The sequence below is a fragment of the Drosophila sulfurigaster genome, chromosome 3 (genome assembly GCF_023558435.1).
Source record: "Drosophila sulfurigaster albostrigata strain 15112-1811.04 chromosome 3, ASM2355843v2, whole genome shotgun sequence".
Lineage (NCBI taxonomy): Eukaryota > Metazoa > Arthropoda > Insecta > Diptera > Drosophilidae > Drosophila > Drosophila sulfurigaster.
In genome coordinates, this window is record NC_084883.1 from 6109060 (window position 1) to 6123853 (window position 14794).

Consider the following 14794-nt stretch of genomic DNA (forward strand, 5'->3'; position numbering starts at 1 on the left):
TCAAAACACGGTTCCGCTTCTGATTGTTAGTGGAGTCAGATTATGACTGGGAACATATTGAAGTATATATGCATGTAACTCCAACTATAGCTCACTAAACAGATGTTGAACTCAATACGAATGCTTTGTGTGCACAGCTGACAGCTGCTTTGTCTAATATACGATTGACGAGTGACGAGTGAGTAAAAGGTATTGATGCAAGTTAAAGCTTCGATCGCACTTACTACTAGCCAATCCACTCGGGCAACAGACAATCTGCAGCACAATCAAAACGATCTCTGAACCATGGAACGAGTACAATAAATGTTAGAGGCGTTTAATGAAGCGTATTCTTAATTGAATTCCATTGTGAGTATTGTGATTGCTCTCGGGTTCGTGATCAGTCAGCCGTGGGCCACGTGTCTGGGAATTGAGAGTGCGGTCATTGATATTGATAGCTGCACTTGTGCCGCAGGTTAGGCAGTTATCAATTGCTCAAATGTTAATTAAGTTATCGTTTGACAAATTGCCGCTGACTTGTGAAAATCGCACGGTTCGCGAATTGCGCATTTGTCTGGCCCCAAAACCTCTGCCGCTGGCACGCCCCAATTACACGCCTCCTAACGCAATGCAAATAAGCAAAGCAGAAAAAACAACGAAAATAAACAACACAACAGTAAAAGGCAGACGTCATAAAAAGTTATCCGAGTGAATTCCAATGCATATTTGCCAGACGAGGCTGTAAATAATAAAGCAGTAGCTCTATCTACAAATATCTGTGTATCTGTAGCTGCATCTGCATCAGTATCCGTATCCGTATGAGTATCTTTTCGTTGTGTTCGTATCTTTATCTAGCAGGTACTTATTACGTGCTATTTCTAGCTATTTACAATAGACGTCAGCTACAACGCCAGACGGCGCGCCTTTTAATCTGCGCTATCAGTAAGTACAACAGATACTTGGCTAAATAACTGCTTTCGTAATTAGCCATATTGTAGTGTGGATGTGGGAATCGTATTGAATTCTGGGAATCACTTTCCAACTGTTGCTGTTGCTATTATTGTTACTGCTTATGACTAAGTAGCTGTCATATGGCGATCTTCTCGATAAGTGTACGTAATCAAGGTGTCATTAACTTGAAGCAGTCAACGTTCGGGCATTGCTCGCGTATCTGGTCTGACTGATCCAAAAGTTTTGTGAACTCAACAACAACGCACAACAACATCGCTTATCGTTGATGTCCAAATCCGAAATGCTATGTCTTATACTCGCATTTAAACAATTTATTTTTATACAAAATATAAAAACACTTGCAGCTCAAAAGCAACAGCAGCACTTGCGATATTTATAGCGAACCGTACGCGTCAATAGAAACTGTCAAGTAAATGCGACACAACAATTGATGAAACACGGAACAGACTCAAGGCTGTGCTGTTTATGATGGAAGCCTGACGGACGATGCCTGGGCGTGCTTAACTATTTGATCACAGTTGTTTCATGAAACGCCGAATGATGATTATTGGAAACACTGAACTTCAGACAGTGAAAGCGTCAATCTGCGACGCAGATAACACATAATCAAATCCAGCTGAGTCAGCCCATCATCAGGCCATAGCATCCGACCTACAAGATAATGAGCAGCCTTATCAGCAGCGTCTAAACCAAATTCTCGACTCAGTTTAACTGGGCCACAAACCGTTTGGATTCTCAATTGAAATGAAAGTAAACAAAGCCAAAAATTCCCATGCCGCACAAGCGCTTTACGAGTATCTCAACGTTTTTGTTTTTTATATGTGTTTGTGGCCCAAATGTAGGTCAAACTGAAGCAGATATAAAGGCAGAAAGTCTGAAACACCAAGTCAAACTGCACTTCGAACAGCTGGCAAATGGCGAACGAAAACAGAGCCTATGAATATGTTTTGGAATTGTAATTTATTTAGCACCCAATTAAAAACTCAACTCGGAATCGAAATTCAAAATCAAAACAAAGTGTTTTATCAATAACAAGAAAGCACAAAAGCAGAACAAGACGCAAAAGAGCAACTGTCAGTCAAAACAGAAGCGGAGGCAACAAAGCAACACAAACGATTCACATGCATATATAGTATGTACGTATATATCGAGATATATACATAGACATCGTATGTCTGTTTCTTTGAATTTATTTTCTGAAGAAAGTCTACTTGACTAAGTAATACCTGATAATAGAAACGCTGATTTAATCGAATTATAAATGCAGCTAAATCAAGTTTCATATAAATTGAATATATTAACGTTTTGAAAAAGGTCATCATCGAAATATATGGTATACCCCTTTTGACTATTAATCCAGGGTATGCCATGATATAGGGCAAAAAAGTTCGCACTTGGAGTGCGTCTTCTGGAATTTGACAGCCCATCGAAACAACAACAACAATAATCTTTAGTGCAAATTGTTAAGTAAATGTTTGTTAAATTCATTCAATACAATGTCAACACTCAAGTACAATGACAAAAGTCTGCCTCGATAATTCGAGTTATCAAAAACGTTGCTAAATATTTCTCAATTACTTTATAATAAAATTAAATAAATCTTAACATGATGTGTATATAGGAAAATTTTGAAATTAGTTCAAGTTAAAATATACTGTATAAATCGCAAAAAAAGACTGGCTAAATCTGCTGTTATCAAAAAGTGATAAGTGAGATTAAAAGCTGAGATGGAGGAAAATAACTGAGAGGTTCATAACAATAATAAAACACTGAACGAAAGAGAGAGAGAGAGAGGGAGATAAAAAAAAAGAGAGAACGACAAGTCAAAGGTTTTGTTGATATTTTTACTGCATACCGATGCGGTAAATATTCAATTTTAAAATAAGTGACAGGAAAATAAATAAATATGTTATTGAAAACAAGCATTTTCGAGAAAAACAACAGATAAACAGAATTTGTTTTCCTGTTTCTTTGATGGATTGCTTGTATCTTATCATTAAATAAATTGCAAATGAACAGTAAAACAAATGACAATAATAGCCCGCTTATATACTTTTAAATGCACGCTATAAATAATTAATGGCAACAACTTTCAGTCTAGGCCTACAACAACACACAAACACAAACACAAATAAAAATATACATATGTATATGTATGTATGTGTACATTTGTATTTTTATACGGCATGAAGAAAGCCATATGAGGCGAGACGCGATAAAAGAGTGAGTAAATGAAGCACTCACAAGAAACTGAAATAAATACCGAAATCATACAATTAAAACGGTTATTAGTCATGCACATTGAAGCACTAACACAAATGTGATGCGACTGTGTGATTGTAAAATAGGCATTGTACTGTTATGATGATCACATAATAATAATGTTTTTAAGGGGAATTTGTTAAAGTTCGCGAAATTTACATGATTTTCGGCATCTGCATTGGTAAGCAAAAACATCGCAAACAAGTTTTCGATTTTAAGTGTGTTAATAATTTATTCACGCACACACACTCACACATACTATGACAGACAGCCGGACACACACGCTTACTTGATTATAAATTTCTCATATCAAAACAAAAAGCAGCTGTGGGACGGCATATTTACGTGGAACTGGCCAGAAGACCACAAAAATAATAATAATAAAAAAAACAGTCGTTGTCGTAGTCGATGACGATAACACGATGACGACAAAAACAGCAGATGAAACACAGATAAAATACACCTACTCGTAGAAACAACAACAAAGCAAAAGATCAAGACAACAGCAGCAACAGCAGTGTGGCGGCGACAATAAAAAGAAACAAATAGAAAAAAAAACACCACTTGAACTGACGATTTAAGTCGATGCCGTTGCTACGCTCTCTCTCTCGGTCTCTCTGTCTGTCTGTGCGTCGCTCACTGGTTTGATTCGTCTCTCACACTCACTCTCTGGGTATCACTCTTTGGCTGCTCTTGCGTGGCCGTTGCTGCCCATTTTTTCATCGCCGCCTGCTCTTTCTTTGCTTGGCTATTTTTACAGCACACATAAAAAAATTAAATAAAGTTCACTAATACGTTCGCATGCACGCACACACACATACAATAGCATTTACAAAGGGCACGCAACAGAAAAAAATTTTCTAAACGTTTTTACTTCTTGTTGGACAAAATTTTAAATTTACCTTCTTGATACACTTTTTTCGTCGTTGTTGCTTTGTAATTATTTGTTTTGATTGTATTATGAATTAGATTTCATTCAATTTATGAGCTCGCTAATTTCTCAATTTAATTTTCAACATCGAATTTTGTATGTGAAAATTTCTGTGTTGTACAAATTACACGCACACACACACGCGAACGCATAAATACATATACACTCGCTCTGGCCACACAGACTGGGCGGGAGACCAGCACAGTTACACTTTGGCTTCTGCTTTTGTATTTATGTATGCACATACATACATATAGATATGCAGTACGTATACAATTTTAGCTTCTCAATCAAATTTTGTTTTCTCACACGCGCGATTTAGGCTTTTTTTGCGCGACTTGCACTTTATCACTATTATTCAAATTCCAAGCGTTGGATACGTCCGATTCGAGCGAGTTGAGAGACTGAACTGAATGCAGTATATTTTTCAGATGCTTTAGCAGACAGATGCTTCGCCAGCCAGCTCGCAGTCCGCGTCGAATCGACTAGTGCCATCGACCCATGCCGTTGCTGGGGGTGCAAGTGAGACAACTCTATACTACGGCAACACTTGTTCGCTCGCATAATGCTTTGCTGTGTGTGCAAGCAGCATAGCCTATGGCAGTGCCTGCGCTCTCAGATACTTTTCTAACAGCTGCGCTCTCAATTCTCAGATACTAATTTTGGTTTTTTGCAATACTCTTTGACAGAGCATGTGCTGACACTTAAGAGCAGGTGCAGTTTCATTAAATCGCAGCCTGGAGATTGGATTGCAATTGGTGAAGTCGCATTTCAAGCAAGCTAGATCGGTCTCTGCATCTTTTAAATACGAATTGGTTAACCCACGCGCCATGTCATTTTTAATGCAGTTTAATTCATGCGAATTTATAAATTCTAATCGAACTACAATAAATAATAATTTTATTGCAAATCTTGAAATCTAATCTCTAGTGTCAACAATTCGAGTGTTTATTTTTGTAACTGCACCAATAGGCACACAACAAAGAGCGCATTAATTTATTATTAGCTTATTAATGCGAATTCCACATCGTTCTCAGAAGCTTACGAGTAATAAATATTTATTATTTACATATAAATTCTTCTTCGCAAATTGTTTTTTCCTCTCCAATTGTTTGTCCAACAAAAATTCAATAACAAATATTTACTAGCGGAAGCTAACGGGGCTATCTACCACCTCATTTGCCCTCTCCACGCCTACAACGGTTCCGTGTCGACTTTGTGAATGGACTGGGCCCAAAACTAATTAAATTGTGGTCTGTAGAAAAACAGCTGTTGTTGACTAGCGAGCCACCTCTTATCGTTCAGATCTTATCAACCTCAACGCCATGTATAATTTCAAACTTTGTCGCCTATTTTCCTCCATGCTGGCTGGCAATTCGCGCAAAGATCGTTTGACCAAAAGGCATATCAGCAACTGATTGAAAAACACTCAACGAATTTAAGTTGGTTACACTCCACAAAACAATTATTTTATAAGAAGGCATCAGGGAATTAACTTGAGAATTCTTAAAAGTTATCAACGATGACTCACTTAAATATATATATGTATATATATATGGAGCATATATTGTACGACTTTTAATTTGCAACAAAACAAAGTTACATCTGAAATGTACACAAACTCATTAAAAGTGTCGCGTCTTTTTATAGAACTTTATTCCAAAAATGTCAAAAAGTTGTCTATCGAAAACTTCACACTACAAAAAGATAAAAATGCAATTGCACGGAAAGTGCTTTGAGCCCAGGCGGTGATATCGCCACAAGTAATAACCGAATCGCGTGCGCAAGTGTCGAGCAAACAGAGTGTAAGTATCCTGGCAAGATATATACTATGCATATATAGTAAGTTGGCACGTTCCGGAAATAAAGTTGATGGACATCGAATGAGATGTCAGTGAATGTCAGGGGCTGTGAGAAATGCTAAATAAGTGACGCAACAATCTGATATTTTTACATCAAGACTGACAAAAATAAAACTGACAACAAGCCTATCACATCGAGACAGTGGCGCGTGGGCAGCTGATAACCCGAGAGATGGCGGAACCCAACAGATATGACGCATGATTCGGAAAATTTCGACCCTTGCCTCGCATCCCCATTCTGATAAGTTAGCAGACTCTTTAGTAGCATAAATTTAAAACTACATATGTAAATATGTATATTTATAGTAGATGGGAAGTGCGGTTGCCTTCCACTTCACATTTAGCATTTAAGCTTTGGAGGCTCAAGGCTATTACATTGTTATTTTGTGGCCATTGTGTCTGCGTCCCAACTGCATTATAATTTATTCATTTAGCAGCGCTGAGAGACGCTTGCTACTGCTACTGCTGCTGCTGCTCTTTGACCCTGGGCACAGCAGTCAAGCTGGCGCCGCTGGAATTGTTCCGCTCTATTGTTGCCTGAATTTGCATCCTTGACATTGGCATTGCCTTTGAAACGAGGTTGCTGTCGTTGCTGCTACCACTAAAGGACATTTTCACCATCACCAAAGCTGCAAATTGAGCACACAGTAGTGTGTCTAGTGGGGGCAAACAAAAGTGGCACAAAACCAAAGAGGAAGAGGAAGAAGATTGAGGGCACACTTTCGTTGACATGCAAAAGCTTAAAGGTAAGTTATATGATATATACTAAGCATGATAATAATATAATATAATAAAGAGGCGACATGCCAACGATTAGAGAACTTTCCCTAACGTACAGGATTTCAATTTATATATGCATATAGAAATTGAAAAATTTAACATATTAGTTCCTCATTCGCAGTATTTGAAGTCTAAACTACAGTTTCTAATTATTTTAATTAACAAACCAATATTCGTTTGTCAAGTATTTGAAAGTACGTAAAACACGCTCACGTGACTCAAGAATGACAATTAAATTTATAACGCATGTGTTTGCGACGTTTCTTAATTAGCTTACAAGTGTCATTACTTATTTGCCTGCTTAAACACAATATTTATGTTTATTTTTTTGCAAATATTGTGCTGTCTTTGTCAGTCCAATATTATATACACTTATGGGGGCATATATAATCACTATACAAGCCCCATATATATGTATTTGTTGTATACCCATCAAAATTGTGATGAAATGGGGTATGCTAATTCATAATTGAAGTAATTATTATTGAATTCATTTCATTCATTTTCTCTTAATTATCAGTTGCATTTACCTTGGAAGTAAAAGTTTATCCCATAACAGGGTAACTTCTCGTCGTCAACTTTGCTCTTGAGAACTCTTATTCATATTTGCGCTTGTTTGGCTATCACATCCGATGTTTATTAGTCATCATCGCCGCAGCAGCGGACCAGGCCAATTCAGCTGACAGACAGCGAAAGAGTTAAGGGAAGCTGTCACTCAAAACTGGGCTAAATGGATGCGGTGGGAATGTGTGGGATGGTGTGTGTTTGTCGGCGAAATCGTGTCAATCTTTCAAACGACTTTATTTGTGCAATGCAAATGATTATAAATATAGTCTAAGACGACAAAAGTGATGCAAACATTATCCCCCTCTAATATTGAATGATGTTTGAGGTGTGATCTGATTAACGGACCTTGGCCAAGAGACAGGTAGCATGTGATGGACATGCGGCTACTGGAATAAGGCACACTTTTGCAATTCAATGCCATTCCACAAGGACGTGTTCTTGGCAGGTTTGTCAAGGAGAACTGCATTCCAGGCAAGGTTATGCTGCAAATCTGGTTGTCTCACTCCCACTATCTCTCCCTCACGCCCATTTCCACGTGCGGTCCCTCTCCCACTCCAATTATTATCATTTTGTTCTGCTGGCATTGAGTTGGCATTAGCAAATTGAAGCGCTGTGCTGCTCTGCTCTGCTCTTCTCTTCTCTTCTCCGTCAACATTGACATTTACCCACCCCAAGCGACCCATAAACCATATGCGTGCAGAGTAGCAATTGTTTTGTTTGCCTTTCGCTAATGATTTTAATTTTGCTTCTGCATTTGTATTTGAATTAGTAATACTAGAAATCAATTTCCACTCTGTGACTGCCTGCCTATCTGTCTGGAAGTAAATAAGTATGACTACTCGACGTTGTTGCTGGATTTCAGGGAAGGGGCAGCAGACATTTATTGAAAACACGCGCATGTCGCCCGCTTAATTGAAAACAGTCGCCGAACTGCGGCGGCTGCCAATTGAAATTTGCAATAACAATCAAGTTTTACCTATTTGTTTGGCCAATAATATGACTCACAATGCAAGTAAATTGAGCGAATAACATCAGCTGCTTTCATTTAGGTTACTTATTGTGTTTCAATCTTCAAGTCACTGATTTATTGTGGGAGATCTTACTGCATTGAGTGCTTGGCTAGCTGATAAATTGAACTATCAAATTACTTGTGGCTAGATATATGATTACATAATAAATTAGAGCGCAGAGATGAAAGAATTGCAGGTTGTATTTCTTTTTATCGAATGAATAATTACAAAATTAATTTTGATCAAACAATAGTTTTCCTTTGGCTTGACGTGAAAAGACTCTTGCGAAATTGTTGGCAAAGCTTTCACAAATATTTGAAATGATATTAAAATACTTTTCTTTAAATTCAAATATGCAGCACATCTATAACATATATTAAGTAATAAGGCGTTGACATCGGGTGGCAGTATATCAGTTAATATAGTACACTTAGGAACCCCTAGATGATGCTAGCAAACATTTCGATTTCTTGCCGAAATACTACAAGTGACCATGACATTGAAGGCTCTATAGATAGAAAGGTGGCCAAAAATACAAACGAAAATATTTGCCAACAGAGAGATTTACGAGAAATTCAAGTAATTTCGCTTGGGATACTACACTACAGCAGAGAAACCTGTACGACATTTGATGGCGAGAAAACGTCACTCCTTACCGGCATAAGTTGGCCACGAGCTGAGTTCGTGAACACTCACGCCGCCATGTGGATGCCGCCTTGGCATTGGGTTGGGTTTGTTAGATGGTATCCCAAGGCACGAGCTGGGTAAACGACAAGCGCCGGCAATGTTTAAAACAATATGTTTAATGGGAGAGAGCGATGAAAAGCAGCAGAAAATCAAGAAAAACCCAGGGGATTTTTGTTGAGAATTTTGATTTGGCGAATCTATAAAAGAGCACAGAACACAGAGCACTGACCATGCCAAACGAACTTTATTAGCAGCTGTTGCCAACTAAGCTGCCACATAAAGCTGTGGGCGGTCTGGCAAATACTTGGAAGTGTGCCAAAATCGGATCCATGTGGGGATGGCAAGGGCAACCAACAAGCACACTTTTCGGCATAAATACGAGTATGATAAATGTTTTGTTGTCTCACTCGTCGCTCTTCTCTCTTTCGGTCTGAAGCGGGTCTGAAGGGACAGCTCTGGCCCGAATAAGTAGGCAATACATACTTACAGAAGGCTTGCTTGCCATCTCTTTGTCTCTCTTTCACTCTCTGTGCAGCCATAATATTAAATAAAATGCAAGAAATTCGTGATCGGGTGACTGAGTCAATGTCAATAGCAGATGCCAACGACAGCGTGTCGTGTGGCCCACATTATGCATGGGTCACATGCATTCATATAATTATATATACACATAATATAAATTCACAAAATGTATTTGATTCTATTTTTTAAAGAAACGGAAGCGACATTTGCGTCGCAAATACAATTTCGTTAACGACGAAACTAAAAATAATGCCACCAATTCTGCAGCCAGTCTATAATTGTATGAATTATATAAATATTAGCACGTTGTATAGTACTTACCTATTTACAGACATACAGACATACATACATACTCAAACTTATGTAGATCAAGTTTAATTTAATGCCAACGATAAGAAAAATAAACAAATACAAGAAGCGACTGCAAGGCTGCCATCAGCTCAAGTCGACTGCTCGATGCTCTACACAGTCTATTGAGTCTTGCTGATATGCAACTAAACGAAGAAATATATTTATTCAGTTGTTTACTAAAATATAAACATATTTAAGAATATCTAATCTAAATGCCCTTTTGCAAACTCACATGCCTCACGAATTGACAGTCAAAGTATAAACCGAAAAACAATGTGCGAATCATAGTGTGAATTGCAAATTCGTGATGTCGCTTAACTCGAGAAGGAAAATCTATATACGTGTCTGCCAAATGCGATATACTATATATACAAAAGTAGAAGACTAATACAAAGCACTCACAGCAAATTGTTGTTAACGTCGCCGTGCAGTTTGTGGCGACGGTAAAATCGCAATGAATAAACATATTTATTTTTCTTTTCAATTGCGTCAATGGCTGCTCTACTATATAAACATATATACAGACGCTGCTTTCAGAAAGGGGGCGGGACCTTAGTCATTTGAAATGCCGTCGAACCAGAACCTACATCAAACGATGCGAACAGTGCGTATACGTAATCACTATTCATCTAGAATCGATCACACTGCAATCATCCATTCCTAACTCAACTGAACAGAACTGAACTCAACTGAACTTAACTGAACTGTAAACACATTTTCATTCTCACACTCGTCGTATTCCCCACATTTCGCTTTCAGTTTCTTCCGGGCACGGCAGCAACAGCAAAAAAAAAAGCATGCCCCCTCATCGGTTTAATGACATAAACAGAAAGCTGCTTAGTCAGCTGATAGCAGAAATTGTTATTTGTTTTTTTTTCCTTTGTTTTGTTTTTTTTAGCAGACACTGCACGCAAAACATAAATAAGTGATTGATGCAATAAGAGCATTAGACAGTTTATTTTGAATTAGTTGTGGAAGCCCAATACTTATAAGAATAAAATTGTTGATGTATTTGGTAATATATCAAATCTGGAAAATTCAATCCTTTATGGAAAAATCCCGCAACAAATCACCAAGTTTTGCGCATAAATCATTCATGAAAACAACTTGCGATTAATTGGGCAATGACGAAGCCATTCCGATGGCATGAATAATTAATATGCAAATATGTATATTATTCGATGTCCCATAGCGGGTATATATCGAAATATATGTAGATAAAATGTAAATTTTGCTAAATAAATGCAAGATTTGGTACAAAGGTACCATGATGCTTTCGTTAATTAATACTAATGCAATAAATCAAACACTTATTTCAGTATTAATAGACTTAAAATAGTTTATTAATATCCAAAATTGAAATTCGAATATTTATATTGTTTAATTTTTAACATCGTCCTCTTCGCCGCCTTCACCAAGTTGTGCCTCGCCGCCTTCTTCCTCTTCGACCATTTCTTCAGACGAGCTAACCTATTCAATCGGCTCAATATCGGAAAACCAAGTCCTCTTCATAGTCACTAATTGCGCCAAGTTCTTCTTGACACTTGTCATAGTTTTCATCGAAGCGTATGTTCTCATTAAGAGAGGCAACTTCTACGTCTTGATGACACTCAGTGATATTGCGGATTCTTAGCGTATAAATATGAAATATTGCTGAACGATTTGATTCCAGCAGAATCGATATCTATTCATATTTCCGAACATACGCACCGAGGCACTTTTTGAATCTTCACCACCCTCAAGAATGCGGCCTGCTATGTGATGCCGATAAGGATCCATTAAATATATGAATATATAGCAGTTAACATCCTATGTTGCAGATGAATGAGTACTATTACATTTTCTATCATTTTTCTGCTTAAACATTCGAAAAACAAAACATACAGTGGCGTGCAAGTGTGAGTACATGTTTGCAACTACTGACTTTGGGTTCGCATAAAAAAGTTATTAGTAAAGTAAATGAGTCAAATTTTTTGTGTTTATTCTTTGAATATTTATTAACAAAATCTTATACAAAATATACCAAAAATCGAATTGGTTTATTTACGAAATAAAAAAAAAAAACTCGCATGTACTCAGTTATGCTCATTTTGAACACTTTTCAACAAACTTTTTTTAAACTTGGTCCAAAGATCGATATTTGTAATTGTGATATTTATTCATTCTGGTATATTTTCTACCAAATTTGGTATTATTTATTTTAGAATAGCTCTCCATTCTTGCTGGATTCGTTGCTGCATCTCGCGCTAGCTTGCTGGTACTGATTCGTAGAGTCTAATAGTCTTCTCAATATCGACATCAAATTTTCGATCGGATTAGGATCAGGACTCTGTGCTGGCCACTCCTTTACCTTAAAATGTTGTTTTGCGATCCATTCCTTGAAGTTTTTGACGTGTGTTTTGGATCTCCATCTTGTTGAAATGTGATGTCTCTCCTTATATGCACATTTGTCAACAAAATCGCAAAGATGGGTCTGCAAAATATCTAGAAAGTCTTCCTTTTGCATAGTATCATCTATTTTCTTAATTGGTCAACGCTCCACCAAGTAGAACAGCTCAGGCCATGACATTTCCACCTCAGTGTTTCGCAGTTCCTTGTACGTGGCCTATCTGCAACGACTTTTCAGGCTTCTTCCATAAAACTTGGGAACTGGACGACTGGAAAATACTTATATGATCTGATGAAACGAAATTGAATCGATTCCAGTCGGATTGTAAACAATATTGTTTGAAGAAGCCTGAAGAGTCGCTGCAGGGACGCCACGTACAAGGAACTGCGAAACACTGAGGTGGAAATGTCATGGCCTGGAGCTGTTCTACTTGGTGGAGCGTTGACCAATTAAGAAAATAGATGATACTATGCAAAAGGAAGACTTTCTAGATATTTTGCAGACCCATCTTTGCGATTTTGTTGACAAATGTGCATATAAGGGGAGAGACATCACATTTCAACAAGATGGAGATCCAAAACACACGTCAAAAACTTCAAGGAATGGATCGCAAAACAACATTTTAAGGTAAAGGAGTGGCCAGCACAGAGTCCTGATCCTAATCCGATCGAAAATTTGATGTCGATATTGAGAAGACTATTAGGACTCTACGAATCAGTACCAGCAAGCTAGCGCGAGATGCAGCAACGAATCCAGCAAGAATGGAGAGCTATTCTAAAATAAATAATACCAAATTTGGTAGAAAATATACCAGAATGAATAAATATCACAATTACAAATATCGATCTTTGGACCAAGTTTAAAAAAAAAAAGTTTGTTGAAAAGTGTTCAAAATGAGCATAACTGAGTACATGCGAGTTTTTTTTGTTTTTTATTTCGTAAATAAACCAATTCGATTTTTTTGGTATATTTTGTATAAGATTTTGTTAATAAATATTCAAAGAATAAACACAAAAAATTTGGACTCATTTACTTTACTAATAACTTTTTTATGCGAACCCAAAGTCAGTAGTTGCAAACATGTACTCACACTTGCACGCCACTGTACTTCTATCAACTCAATATAGTTTATAACAATTAAACGCGCAAGGGTTGCGTTTTTAACCTTATGTGCTAATTTTGTAACTCTGTAATATATATAGTTTCATACATACGAAAGCTACAGTCGAGTGTGCTTGACTGTGAGATGCCCGGTACCAAGTTTGAATAAAAGCAAAAAAGCGCATCATTATTCTTAAAATATACCAACAATATACTGCAAAAATACTAAAATTATACCAAATGGTAAATTTGGTATATTGATATTTTACAATGTACAATCATGTACATGTACTTACATATTTGTATTAGCAAAGTTTTCTAAAGCACCTTACAAATATGTTAAATAACTATATGTATGATATAAAGTTTTGTCAAATGAGTCGTCGGTCCCTTTAAAGTCGCTATAACCGGATTCCACTGTAATAATATACAATATTTCTTATTTATGTTTGTGGCACGAATCGAAAATGAAAACTTTCTAGCTACAATATGTACGCTCAAATTAAGAATGCTTATACGCTTAATAAACATGTTTAGCATTTGATTATTATAATAATAACTAAGGAATTTTCCAAAGCAGAACTCATGAAATCACACAGAAATATTTCTCATGCTAAGTATATAAAATTTCTATATTTTCTGGCATGTTAAATCAATTAAATTTGATATAATTTGGCAAGTGCGGTACAAGCTGGCGCGCAATTATAATATTAGCTAGCTTATTTATAAGCATTTAGAATTTCAAATATTTATTTTACAGCACTCGCACAATTTGTGCCCAGGCAAAAGACTCATGGGTCTCATGGTGCCTTCAGAGTGTCGCTGCAGTGTGGACTGCGCCTTAAAGTTCAAGGACGCCGCACATTTCATTTTGTAGAAATTCAAGGAAATGGCTCTATAAACATTGGCCAAAAGCGTCTTCTACCCTGTAACAGCTGACTATGGACTGCTAGGCATGTGCATAAACTATTTTGTATTATAAAGAACAAAGAGTGTTCTTAAAAAAAAGTATCTGATAGTTGCTCAACGCTAACAGTCGCAAACTTTGCTTGTTTATGTTGGGGTTTGTAGTTTGTGGTCTGCGGTTATTTGAGATATTTATGAGCAAACAAATTGAAATTTATGGGTCGAACACATACAACCCCCTATATATTATATTCTTGTGTGTTTGGTATATGCAAAAGCATCTCCCTTTATAATTATTTTAAGGGAATGTTAAGTGAAAGTCGAACCACATTCTTAGAGAGGATTTTCCCACTTTTGCATTATCGATTTTGCACCACCACTTAACATACAAGCATTTAAATAATATATGCACAACCTCATAATTATTTCAATACCTGGGATTTCCATCAATTTCGTAAGGAGTCAACAGTCACGC

The 14794-nt window shown here is 37.0% G+C and overlaps 1 protein-coding gene across 2 annotated transcripts in view; it reads right to left on the bottom strand.

Moving 5' to 3' along the window:
• LOC133843268 (uncharacterized) overlaps positions 1-14794 on the bottom strand; it is a 29155-nt gene that overhangs the window by 8538 nt on the left and 5823 nt on the right. The window contains exon 1 of one of the 2 annotated variants that reach the window (XM_062276729.1): positions 4116-4553. The exons of the other annotated variant lie outside the window; for it this stretch is intronic. The gene's annotated coding sequence lies outside the window, so the exon portion shown is untranslated. Of the gene's footprint in view, positions 1-4115; positions 4554-14794 lie in introns of those variants that run through there. 2 annotated transcript variants of the gene reach the window in all.